The sequence below is a fragment of the Nicotiana sylvestris genome, chromosome 8 (genome assembly GCF_000393655.2).
Source record: "Nicotiana sylvestris chromosome 8, ASM39365v2, whole genome shotgun sequence".
NCBI classification, from domain to species: Eukaryota; Viridiplantae; Streptophyta; class Magnoliopsida; order Solanales; family Solanaceae; genus Nicotiana; species Nicotiana sylvestris.
In genome coordinates, this window is record NC_091064.1 from 139,145,016 (window position 1) to 139,157,940 (window position 12,925).

At 36.1% G+C, this 12,925-nt stretch overlaps 1 long non-coding RNA gene across 1 annotated transcript; it reads right to left on the reverse strand.

Annotated features, from left to right (window-relative positions):
* Positions 1–4,048: 4,048 nt before the first annotated feature.
* On the reverse strand, positions 4,049–6,429 carry LOC104242567 (uncharacterized). Its single transcript, XR_715022.2, has 2 exons — positions 6,137–6,429; positions 4,049–4,823 (listed from the first exon to the last, which is right to left on the reverse strand). It is a non-coding gene; the product is annotated as an uncharacterized lncRNA (long non-coding RNA).
* Between the last annotated feature and the right edge of the window lie 6,496 nt (positions 6,430–12,925).

Sequence of the window (12,925 nt, forward strand, 5' to 3'; positions counted from 1 at the left end):
TAGTAAATTCTCTGTGATATTTATCTATAATCTGAATAAGAATTTGGGATAATGTTGTTGAATGGTCGGGCTTGCCTAGCAGTGTGTTGGGCGTCATCATGACCGGGGTTGGGGTCGTGACATATAACTGGCGAACTCCAGCTCTAGAGCTGATGTTTTTGTTTTGTAATCGGGAAACTTCAGCTATAGAGCTGAAGTTATTTAGTTCATTATATATTTACTACCCCAAATGACACTCTTTTCACATAATTTTTACCTGGATTCTTTTACTGCAATTGTTATGGCCCAGTTCTCAGTTCCTTTTCTTTTCAATGGAACGATGACATAATATACAAACCTGAAGTTCATCATCCAGGAGTAAAAGCTAGATATAAAACAAGCTTCTGGTGCAATATCTCGCCTTCAAACGGTAGCAGTCACACAATGTCACATGGAAATCATTTAAGCAAGAGATTTTGTAAGCAAAGTCAACCTATTGCACCTTTTAGCAACAAAAAAAACATATTGCACCCGCAGATCATCTTTTCTGTAGGGTATTAGACTAGTAGACTAGATAGAAAATAGAAGAAGAAGAAGAAGAAGAAGAAGAAGAAGAAGAAGAAGAAGAAGAAGAAGATGATGATGATGAAGATGAAGGAGGAGAAGGAGGAGGAGAAAGGGGGCTGAAGTTATTTAAAAAGTGGGTACAAGTTAAAAGTTTTAAAAAAAATGGGTATAGGTTAATTGGAGGCGACCAAATAGGATGCCCGTGCAATTTTTACTATTAAATCACGGGTTGGATTGGGCCAGCCTAGCGGGCGAAGCCAATATTGACGGCTCTACAATTATTAGTAATTTATTTCTAAGTTCCCCAGAGATTGTGTCATTAATAATTTAAAAATCATGTGAGTTACCATTTTTAGGGTCCGTGGAAAATTCCGTAGATAATTACCGACAGATTTCTTGGAAAATATTTACCTATGAGGTGTTGTTCCTATGTGAATGTCGTGAAAAATACATTCTTCCACAGCATCTCACGAAAATGTTCATGAAATTTAAAAACTTTTAATAGTGAGATCATAATTCTCCGTTTACATAGGCAGTCACTATAAATTAACCAATTTATGATGAAGCACACATATACAATCCACAGGAATTTTCAAGTTATATTTTAGTTTCTTAAAGACTTTTTTTGTTAGGTAATTTCTTAAAGATTTATCAAAAGTCAGCTAGTTCATTGGAAAATGATCAACAAGATTGGACAAGTTCGATCAGTTAAAAAGTATATTTCATTAAAAAAGCTTTATAAGTGCCAAAAATATACAGCAAAAAGAAGGATATTGTTGCTCCCGTTAGTCCTGCAAGGAGTTGATAAATTAATACTACTACCTATTAACCTGTCAGAATCCACAATGTATTCCACATTAAACCAAAAGTTAAACAATAAACATCGATCGTACTGTTTATTTAATCATCTGATCTTATTTGGCCTCAACTGGTTGTTTGCAGGGGCGAATTTATATCTGGAATTAAGGGCGGCACGCCATCCGTTCGCTCGGATAAAATTTTATATACATACAATAGTATTTTCTACTAAAACGAGTAGATAACCAACAAGTGGCACCCCAAGTCAAAATATGAGTGAAGGTGCCATAGTTGAACTAGTGAGTTCCCACGCACAACATCCAGGGTCGAGGTTCCCTGGATCGAGGTTCCCTGGATGTCCCTAGTTGTTCCTCTTTTTCCTTTTTCCCTTTGCTTTCTTTTTTTAATGCTCCTTTTGTTAATTTCTCGTATTTTCTTCATCTTTGTTATTCATTTTTTTTTTTGTACAATTCCAGTTTTATTATTTATTTATATTACATATTTGCTTCCTTTATCATTTTTTGGATCTTCAAATTTTATTTGGATGTAATTTAATTATTTTCTTTTTTATCCATCTAATATTATTTTATTAAGTACAGAAAATTTTTATAGTGATGCATCAGACATAATATAATATTAATCAGCTACATGTAGAATGAAGGACGTACCACATATTCGTTTATGTAAATTGGATTGAATAAATTCAAAACGGCTCGAACCGAACCGAGTTAATCCAAAACGGATCGAATTGACTGAATGTACACCGTAATTTAATTTTCTTTATTAGTGGTCGGTTTGCATTAAAATAGTGTCCCTAGTTGTTCCTCATTTTCCTTTTTCCCTTTGCTTTCTTTTTTTAATGCTCCTTTTGTTAATTTCTCGTATTTTCTTCATCTTTGTTATTCATTTTTTTTTTGTACAATTCCAGTTTTATTATTTATTTATATTGCATATTTGCTTCCTTTATCGTTTTCTGGAACTTCAAATTTTATTTAGATGTAATTTAATTATTTTCTTTTTTATCCATCTAATATTATTTTATTAAGTACAAAAATTTTTTTTAGTGATGCATCAGATATAATATAATATTAATCAGCTACATGTAGAATGAAGGACGTATCACATATTCGTTTATGTAAATTGGATTGAATAAATTCAAAAACGGATTGAACCGAACCGAGTTAATCCAAAACGGATCGAATCGACTGAATATACACTGTAATTTAATTTTCTTCATTAGTGGTCGGTTTGCATTAAAATAGTGGCACCCACAGTCATCAAATTCTGGATCCGCCTCTGGTTGTATGGCCACATTTCTTTTTCTTGGAGATTGATCGAACGGGGCATATCACTTGCGGCAAATAATCATATATAACCTGCACATAGATTTACTACTTAAAATCTAAGTGTGTCAAGTTGCTCTCATCATTTTCTCAAAGAATTATGCAACATTGAAGTGGTGCTTGGATGAACTAGTGAAGATCATAGAATGCCGAGATGAATATGGACAAACTGTAACTGCTGCAACTTTGCTCTCAAAACATCTCAGGTTCTTCTCCTTCGACGCAGTCCACCAAATACAAGCTGGTATCGTTGCCCAAATTAATTGTGAAGTTTTTCTTTCTGCAACTATTTTACCAGCAAGCTAGTAGTTCCTTTGTTGTGTCAGGCACTGTCAACTGCAGATTGAATATATTGAGAAACATGTAGCAAACAAGATTGAACAAGTTTAAAGAAGCAACAACCTTGATAGATCATCAAGAAGCAAAGGAAACGACCTAGATAGTCCCTTAAGTTTGGGCATAGGAGTATTTTATACTTTATCTATACTACATCCCTCCACTTTTACAAAGATAAGGGATAAAATACTCCTATACCCAAACTTAAAGGACTTATCTAGGTCTTTTCCTCTCAAGAAGCACATCAAGTTTCATCTTCAGGCAATTAATTCCAAGAATTATGCAGAATGCTTGTGACAAGAGTTGTGGTGTTAAATTCATTACACTGAAAGAAGGATGCTTTGTCGAATACTACACGCACGTAGGCAACAAAGTTACTGACAAATACTTAGTTTCGCCATAATAAAATTCACAAATGGATAAAATACTCCTATCACCAAAACATGGGCACTACATTTTCTGCAAAAGGGTAAAATACATCAATGTAGACCAAACTATTTCGCTCCTGGTTATTAGAACTACAAAGTCGTAGAAGTTACTCCTCTAAAACACATTTAACATCTTAACTAGGCCCTTTACCCAATGAGCCAGACAACAAGAACTGGTATTTCGTTGTTAACTCTGAAAATCCAATGGAACCTCAGATTCTCGTAGGATTGTTCAATGCATGTAAAGCAAAAAAGGCATCTATTGTTTCACATGAAGTTGAGATCCAACCATACAAACTCAACACAGTAAAGTAGAAAACTCAGTTATTAAGTATAACATCATAAAATAAGGATTGGTTGGGGTATTACTGTAGTCACAGCACAACATTCAACTTGCGAATCAGTTTCTAATAATAGGCCACAACTAGGTGAGCTTACTGACTATTCATGCAGATTTAAGCATTTGACCTATTCATGACTAGCTATTTAGCTACCAAAATCTTTGCCTTATGCAATGCCAGTTGACATATAACAAAGGAAACACCCTACAGCTCAAACAAACATCACTTGAAGGAACCATGTCGCAAAATTTTCAAATAATAGTCAAGATACTTCATGCTCCAATTATTTTTTAGATAAAGCATTTCATTGATAAGCATCTAGAGGATGCAGAGCAAAATACAAGATTAGCTCCAATACACATTCATTGAGTTCTTAAATAAGGCTCACGGAGCTAACAAAATCAATGTGCTCTATGCTATTTACATTGTGCAGATTGCACCAGCGAAAAAGCTTAGTCAAACACCTAGGTTTGAGGGAGTGATTAGGAGTTAGAACTCCATCAAAGCATCTGTACTTCCTTTCTGTCGAACACCAAAATATACAGGCTGGAGTGATTAACCAGATTTCCTACAAGAGATTCCTAACTCTCCAAAGACCCCGGATTGCATAGGCATCTCTAATGTTGTAGGGCGGCATCCAGTGAACCCAAAAAATACTTAAGAGCCCGCTCCATAACTCTCTAGCTACTTCACAGTGGAGTAGAAGGTGAGGAATATCTTCTGCATCTTTTTGACACATGTAGCACCTGCTGCGCAGATAAAATCCTCTTCTATTTAGGTTGTCGTGCGTCAAGCATCTTTCAAGAATGGCTGTCCAACCAAAAGCAAGCAACAGCGGATTGACTGGTATCTTAATCTTCCACATCGACTTCCATGTCCAAACATCCACTGTTCTGTCAGTTTTGTAAGCATTGATATAGCCAATTTTAACAGAGTATTGTCCATGTGTTGACTCCCCCCAAATTAATTGATCTTTTGCATCTGGTTCCACCTTGACACTTTCCAGCCTTGATTCTTCAAGCTCCAATTGTCTAAACCAAATAGAACCCATTTGAAATTTAATTTATGCAAAAGCGTTTCTTGGTGTTTAAACAAAATCATGCTAATGAGAACACCATTAAACAAAATCTCTCAAGTTGTTTACAAGAATGGAGTTTTTCTTACACTACAACAGCAAGTGCATGAGAATCCTATAAAATCTTTGAACTAATCCTGTATCTAATGCCTTCTTTTGGTACTTGATGCCTTACCTCATTTTCGTTCTTGTAAACTCATCGAACTTTTTACAGGTTAAACTTGGCACAAATTTTCATTTAGACAGCTCAACTAAGGGTGTGACCTATTGAACACTTAAGCTATATTCCTGTACCTATTAAACAGCTTAATGACAATCTCTCCAACGACAAAGTACTTGACTCTCAGCAACATGTGTTTAATAGGTACATATTTGTCTCTTTTCGTTTCTCGAGCCAAGGGTCTTTCGGAAATAGCCTCTCTACTCCTCTGGGTAGGGGGTCTACGTACACCCGACCCTCCGCAGACCCCACTAGTGAGATTTTACTAGGTCGTCGTTGTTATTGTTGTATATTCGTCGTACAAGTGTTCAATAGGTCACACCCTTAGTTGAGGTGTCTCAATGAAAATGGTCATAGGTCACACCCTTAGTTGAGGTGTCTATACGAAAATGGTCGCATATGTATTCAGCCGAAAAATTTGTAGCTTTTGCCTCACCTCATTTTCGTTCTTCTAAACTCATAATGAATTTTTTTGTTTCAACCTTTCAGTCTTCACCATCTATATGCAAAAACATTGTTTATCCTCAAGTTCAGTAAATCCAATTTCCGGTCTTTATACCCAATTTTCATGCATATTTCCATTAAGACCTGAAATCTACACTGCAAAAAATAAGAAATAGAAAATACATTGACGTTAAAAGCTATTCACTATTCGCCTATTTAATCCAGTCACATTTACAATCTCACACAAGTTCCCTAATGCCAATTTCTTTAAGGAATGTGCAATGATGTTAAAAGTCGAACCAAAATTGCTCTTAAAGAAGCTCAAAAGAGATTAATTAATTAATTAACTCTCCATTTATGAACACTTCCCTTCTCTATCAGATTATTGACAAGAATGTAGTGTCAATAGCCCGTCAGTGAAAGCGGAATTAGACGCAATTCACCAGAATTAACGCTATTAAACACCATTAATATTACTGTTGGTGACATACTGACCATTCACACATAGCAAAATGGGCCCTTATTAGGGGCCGATTGTGTATGACTGGCTAATTGGTCACCTTTTTTTATTACATTTACATAAATATATCTTAATAAAAGCTCACCAAAATATGTTAAGGTGCCGAAAGGGCAACAAATCTTGAGGTACAAGCGGCATTTTCTTCAAATTCCGCTGCCTTTTGGAGCTGGACAGTAGAAGAGTGAGAGACACAGTGAGGTTCACAAAAGGCGGTGTTTAGCTAGGGTTTTTATGGGATGTATATATAGTATTATGATGGAGAACAGAAATGGCAGCTAGGGTTTTGAAATTTTTGTCGGGTCGGACTGCTTGGATAGGCTAAAACCCGATTCGACTGGCCGAGCAATGTTCTTTGCGTTGTTTGGGTTTTTCGAGATAAATGAGGAGGGTGTGAAGGAAAATATGCTAAATATTCTACTTGGAAAAGAGAGGGGAAAAAACAATATTGAGCCCCTCATAATCTCATATGCTCAAATTTAAGTGAAACACTAGTAATTTGCTAGGTTAATATGAGATATCCTTAAAACAATATTTGCAAATTATAATAATGTCTATCATGTCACAACCTAAGTTAAAGTATACAAATTGCGACAAATTTAAGAGGCTATCTAGATGGAAATAAATAAAACTGTGAAGAAAATAAATTTTGAAGGTTAATTTGGATAGTTTTTTTTTTGAAAATGTACAAGAAAGTGCACGCAGAATGCTGTATATTATAATATCGTTCGTTCTCCTCTTTTTTTTTTTATTTTTTTATTTTTATCTCCTATTTAAAATTTAAACTAGCCAGATATGGGAAAGGAAAATAGTTGCATCTTAATTTTGAAGAGAATGAATTTTGAAAATTTTGTGTGTGTATTTCTCTGAATAACTGAAGCTTTAAGGCCAATTTGATGTAGAACTAAGTCCAAAACAAAAGAGGCTCGTTTAGAGTTGAGTCCAAGTCCAAAAAGGTCTGACCCATCCTTTCCTTAAGATATACACCCTTCTCAGACACAAATCAAAACATAAGTAACCTAGCCGATTTTGTCTCTATTGTCTTTCTTCATACTTTCATCAGAGAATTCGAGAGAAGCTTCATTTTCATTTCTAACACCAACACCTCCCTCAAGTTGGAGGGGGATGAAAGGACACCCAACTTGTTCAAAAGATGGTGATGAATCGGCCCTGTGAGAGACTTGGTGAACAGATCTGGGAGCTGAGAAGAGGAGCGAACATATGAGAGTGAAATTAGGCCGACGAGGAACTATTGTCCAACGAAATGACAGTCTAGTTTGACATGTTTAGTTCTTTCATGAAAAACAGGATTTTTTGCGATATGAATAGCCGTCTGACTGTCCGAATGAAGAGGAACAGGAAGTGAAATTGGGATAGAAAGATCATCAAATAAGCGTACCAACAAAGTGAGCTCAGCCACAACTCGTCGCATTGAACGGTATTCAGCTTCTGCAGAACTGAGAGAAATGGATGTTTGTTTTTTTGATTTCCATGAAATTGGGGATGAGCCAAGAGAGATGTATAAGCCACTGACGGATTTGCGCGAATTAGGGCAAGTGGCCCAGTCGGAATCACAAAAGGCAAGGAGCTGGTATAAAGGTGAGGAAGACATAAAGAGCCCAAGTCCAGGATCCTTCAATAAATAGCGGAGGACATGAAGTGCATCATTGAGATGAGGTTGTATAGGATCCTGCATGTATTGGCTAAGGTGTTGTACAGTGTAGGATAAATCCGGTCTTGTGTGTGTCAAGTAATTTAGTTTGCCCAACAAATGGCGATACAAGGTCGGGTCAGGGATAAAGTCACCAGTTTGAGCAAGTAGGTGAGCAGATGGGTCAAGAGGGCAAGAAACAGGCGACTTGTGGAGAGAATCAAATTCCTGCAGTAAATCAAGGGCGAACTTCCGCTGAGATAGAATCAAACCATAAGACTCTCGTAGAACTTCCATTCCGAAAAAATAATGTAGGTGTCCAAGATCCTTGATTCTGAACTCCTGATGTAAAAATTCTTTTAATTCAGTCAATTCCTTTATATCATTCTCTATTAGTAATATATCGTCGGCATATACTACCACAATAGAGATAGATGAATCTGTCCATTTAAGAAATAAAGAATAATTGTGTTACATCTCGCGTTTTTCATACGTTAAAATTTCGTCTCCAATTAATTGACGTAGACTCGGGGGTGAGATAATCTTGACGTTAATGTTTTTACGCTACTTATAACAAGCGATAAATAAGTGTCATGAAGGATAAAGTATGCACAAATTAGAGAAAACGAGTTTCGTTGAAAATGGCCAATTTGGGATAAAATACGGATCAAGTAATAATACCCGATAATTATAAACTACTACCATGCAAGGTATCATATGACCACGGTAGTATAATATATAAAGTATATATGAAGTATTTTGAAAATAAATAAAATTTTAAGTAATTTGTGATAATTTTTAAATTATGCGGGTAATAGATTAATTACCGGTCAACGAAACATTACCAGGTTAACTAATAAAGAGATAAATTAACAAAATTACCCCCCCAAAGAGTAACGTGGCAGCCCCCCTAGTATAAGGTGAGTCATTGATTGAGCTTTACATGTGTCAAAGTTTAAATTTCAAAGTCTTATCATGACTTTTTTTGTGAGCTTTATCAATCTTATCCCATGACATTAGTAGAAATGCCTTGAAAACAAACTTCAAGATCATAATCTGCCCAGGGAGTTGAAAGCAGAAGCAAATTCCATTTTCAAAAAAAAGCTTCATTTTGGTGACTTTAAATTCATTTCATTTCAAGACCAAGAACAACTGTTACATTCTGTCATTAACCAACGTGAAAACCAGAAGAAATTTCAAGCTCCGACCAAACGTCCAAGCCTCACTCCAAATCAGATCAAATTCGTTCCAAATTTTAGGAACCAGAAACAAATTTCATCGTGAATCCTTAAGGAGCAGAGGCAAATTTTGTTTAATCAACGAATGTTTTCCAACGAAATAGTATACGGAGTTTTTCCCACTCCACGTATGTTTAGACTAAGCTTTTCCTTCATTTTAGCATGATATCGTAATTACACAAGTTCGATAACGAGGCGTAAATAAAAATTCGTATCCCGAAATTTGCGTATATTTTGCTAGTCTCGCAAATTACATATATTTTCCTAGTTTTGTAAGTTACCATATTCTTCTTATCGGGACTGCATATTCAGCTGAGTATTTCCTTCTTTCGGTCAAAAGAGTAGAGAGTTTACATATATATAATATTAAAAGTATTTTCATTGCCATCAAGCTATAATCGATAGGCAGACCTCTATTGGGCAACCTCTGATCAGATGGTAAGTTATATACCGAGCCTACTGTGGCCGAGTGCTTATGGGCGAGCTTAGTTGGTCGAGATACAGAGCCTAGTATGCCGAGCGCTTATGAGCGAGCCTACTATGACAAAACAAATATATATGTATACCGAGCCTTATAGGGCCAGACAACTATTTTACTCACTATATTGAGAGAATTGAGTCAGTATCAGTAGATGAGCATATCTTCAGATTTTCTTTGACTCTCAGTTGTTTTCAGTTATTATATTATCAGTTCAGTTTCAGCCTTACATACTCAGTACATTATTTCGTACTAACGTCCCTTTCTGGGGACGCTGCATTTCATGCGTGCAGGCTCGGACATACAAACGAGTAGACCTTCTCAGTAGGTATATTCCCGAGTTCAGCCTTATCGGTAAGCTCCCCGTATTTCGGAGTTGCCGGGTCGAGCAGTTTGGAGTACATCTTGTGCATATATGAAGATAGTTTAAGGGTAGGTCGGAGCCTGTTCCGATCATAGTACATCTATCAATAGAGGCTTGTAGATATATCCTGTCAGTTAGTGCAGTATGTTGGGCTTGTAGGCCCTGTACATATATTTTGTTGGCTTGTCAGTTGTAGTAATTATGATGGCCTTGTCGGCCCAGCTTTATGTTGACATTAGTCAGCGTTAGTCTCCCTTTAGTTTAATATTTTGTGTCGCATTTTATCTTGTAATGTGGGCCATAGCCAAGTATAACATTACATGTTCAGAGTCTCTTAGTCGCAAGTAGTACGCAAGGATAGATGATGCACTAGGTGCCGATCTCGCCCCCGGGCTCGGGGCGTGACAAAAAGTGGTATCAGAGCAGTTCTGTCCTAGGGAGTCTACAAGCCGTGTCTAGTAGGGACTTGTTTATATATGTGTGGTGCACCACATTATATAAGCAAGGGAATACATGCATTTAGGAGTTGGTTACCCTTCTTTCAAATCTAAATCGTGATGTAGCACTGAGTTATAGGAAATTTGAGTTAATCTTACGCATTGATATTTGCATGCACAGATGATGGTAACTAGGAAGGCTACGACTAGCCAGAGGAGAGAAACAGCAGTAGATGAGGGGACTAGCAGGGTACCCCAGCAGATGGGGCCCAATCGGAGTCGTAGGAGAGACCCCTACCTAGTGTTGATACCCAATTTTTTCCTATATATTTTCAATATGCAAAATAACTTCAAAATAGCATATAAATGCATACATTAGCATGTCCAAATATTTTATTATTTTTTCATAATTTTTAAAGGTTTTTAAATCGATTTATTTCCCCTTTTTCATCCATAAAATCCCAATAATTATGTCAAAAACTATTATTTTTGATGATTTATTTATTGGATTTTTATATTTATACCAAAATATGGCTAAGGTGATTTTTAGGTATTTTTTAAAGCTAATTGCATATAGTTACAATATTAGCCTTTTTAAGATTTAATTGTGTTTTATATTCATAAAATTAAGCTCTATATTTTTAAATTGTTATTTACATGCTGTGAAGCATTTTAGTGCTTTCAATTTATTCTCAGAAATTTAGATACTATTTTTTATAATTTAAAGAGGAAAAATTGGCTATTTAAATAACAACCCATTTGTATTTAATTTTTAGCCCAAATTTAACCCCAAATCAAACCCAATTTCCCCGGACCAATTTCAATTAAATCCGACCCCAACCCAATTTCAGCCAACCCAAACCCGGATTCCCCACCTACCCTTTTAATCTAGGCCGTTGATCATTCAGATCAACAACCATCATTCACCCTTCCATAATTAAACCCAAATGACCCTTTAACCTAATTCACTTTTCACCAAACGCCACCCTTGAATCCCTTCCCTCTCAATTCTCTCTGCAGCCTCACATAAACCGTAGCCTCCGCCACCCAATTCCACCCTAATCCACCTCAATCCCCACCAAATCCATGGTCTTCCATGGCCGTTTGAGATGTATACTGCCCTCTTACATCTCCTGGTAGCCCGTTTGTGTGATTTCATGGACAGGTCTCGAAGAACTCTGGTCCAGTCCTTGGTCAACCTCTATTCATGGCCTTTCTCCGACCATCCATGGCCTTTCTCCGGCCATCCTTGGTCGTTCAAGTCAGATCCTCAACTTTTCTAACTAGATCGGTAACTTTCAAAGTCTTTCTCACTTTTTTGGGTTCTTTGAAACCCTAGCTTTAAGGTCTTTTGATTTTCTTTCAGATCTATCTTAGATCTGTACTTATTATGAACTTCTTAAGTGTTTTCTCGAAGGTTCTTCAATTTTTCTATCAAAATATCTCTTCATTTTCAACGAGTAGGGTTTATCTTAAATTCTTTTAAAGATCTCTTCTCTAATTTTTGGTGTTGTTTTATGATTTTACTATGTTCAAACAACTTGTTTATGCTTTCCTTCTACTTGATTCAACATGTTGAAAACCCTACGTCTTTTGGTCTTATCCGAATTCTGAAACTGTCCTTGTTTGTTTGAATGTATATTTGTTCGATTAAGTTCTTTGTTTCTGACTCTCTTTTCCTTGTTTGACTTATCTGATTCTGAGTCCTTATCACATCTTAAACTCGACTACTGTTGAAGCCCTATTTTCTTAAAAGAATTTTCCTCACTTATTACTATGTGTCTGAAGGTCTTTACTTGTTTCTAACTTTCTTACCTGTTACTATGGTTTTCTTCACTTCTGATTCTATGTGATTACTTGACCCTGTTGACTACTGTGCTTCGAGTAGATCTTTTTTACTACTGAATCCTAGTTTATTCCTGCTACTGCTGTATGTTTGTGTTGTTTCTTTTGCCAATGTGTTTGGCCTTGCATGTCTGATACTTATGTTCATTCTATTTATATGTTGAAATGCAGAATCATATTTCTCTCTTGATTGATCTTGATTTCCTCAATCTTACGACTGATCGCAAAGGGTTCCTTTATAAACCCTAATTTTGTACTCATTTGTTTAAAATTAATTGATTCATTTCCTTTACCGTGATGTTTGATCTTGCTGAATCCTTTCCCAAAACTAAGCATATTTTGTACTTAGTCTCAATTATTCACTCCATACATTTTACTGCCCCCTTATATGGCATTAATCAATCTGTCCCAAACTGATTTATTTCCTTAGTTAACCATGTCAGTATCCGTTAAGCTGTGATTCCTTAATTAAAGGGAATCGCTTGTGTTAATTGATTCTGATTGTGATTCTTTCCATGTTTGTGTTAAGACTTTACTTATTACCTTGTTCTTCACTCGTTTTCAAAACTATAAATACTCTACCCCTCTTCTATCAAAGACACGTACAATTTGAGTTCAGAACACACACTTACACTCAAAAACTCTCTCTTTCTTTACTACTACTTGTGCTACTACTTTGTCTAGTCGGCTGAAAGCCAAGGCTAGACTGTGGAATCTTGCTTGCTTTACCTTTCTACACTTTGCTTCTCTACTAGTATGTTCTAGTTAATTTTTAAAGGCTCAACAACAACATGTTTCTTTAGTTGCTTAAGTTTCTTTCACTCTTGCCTGCTTCTGCCTAATTTTCTGCAGTCAAGTTACACT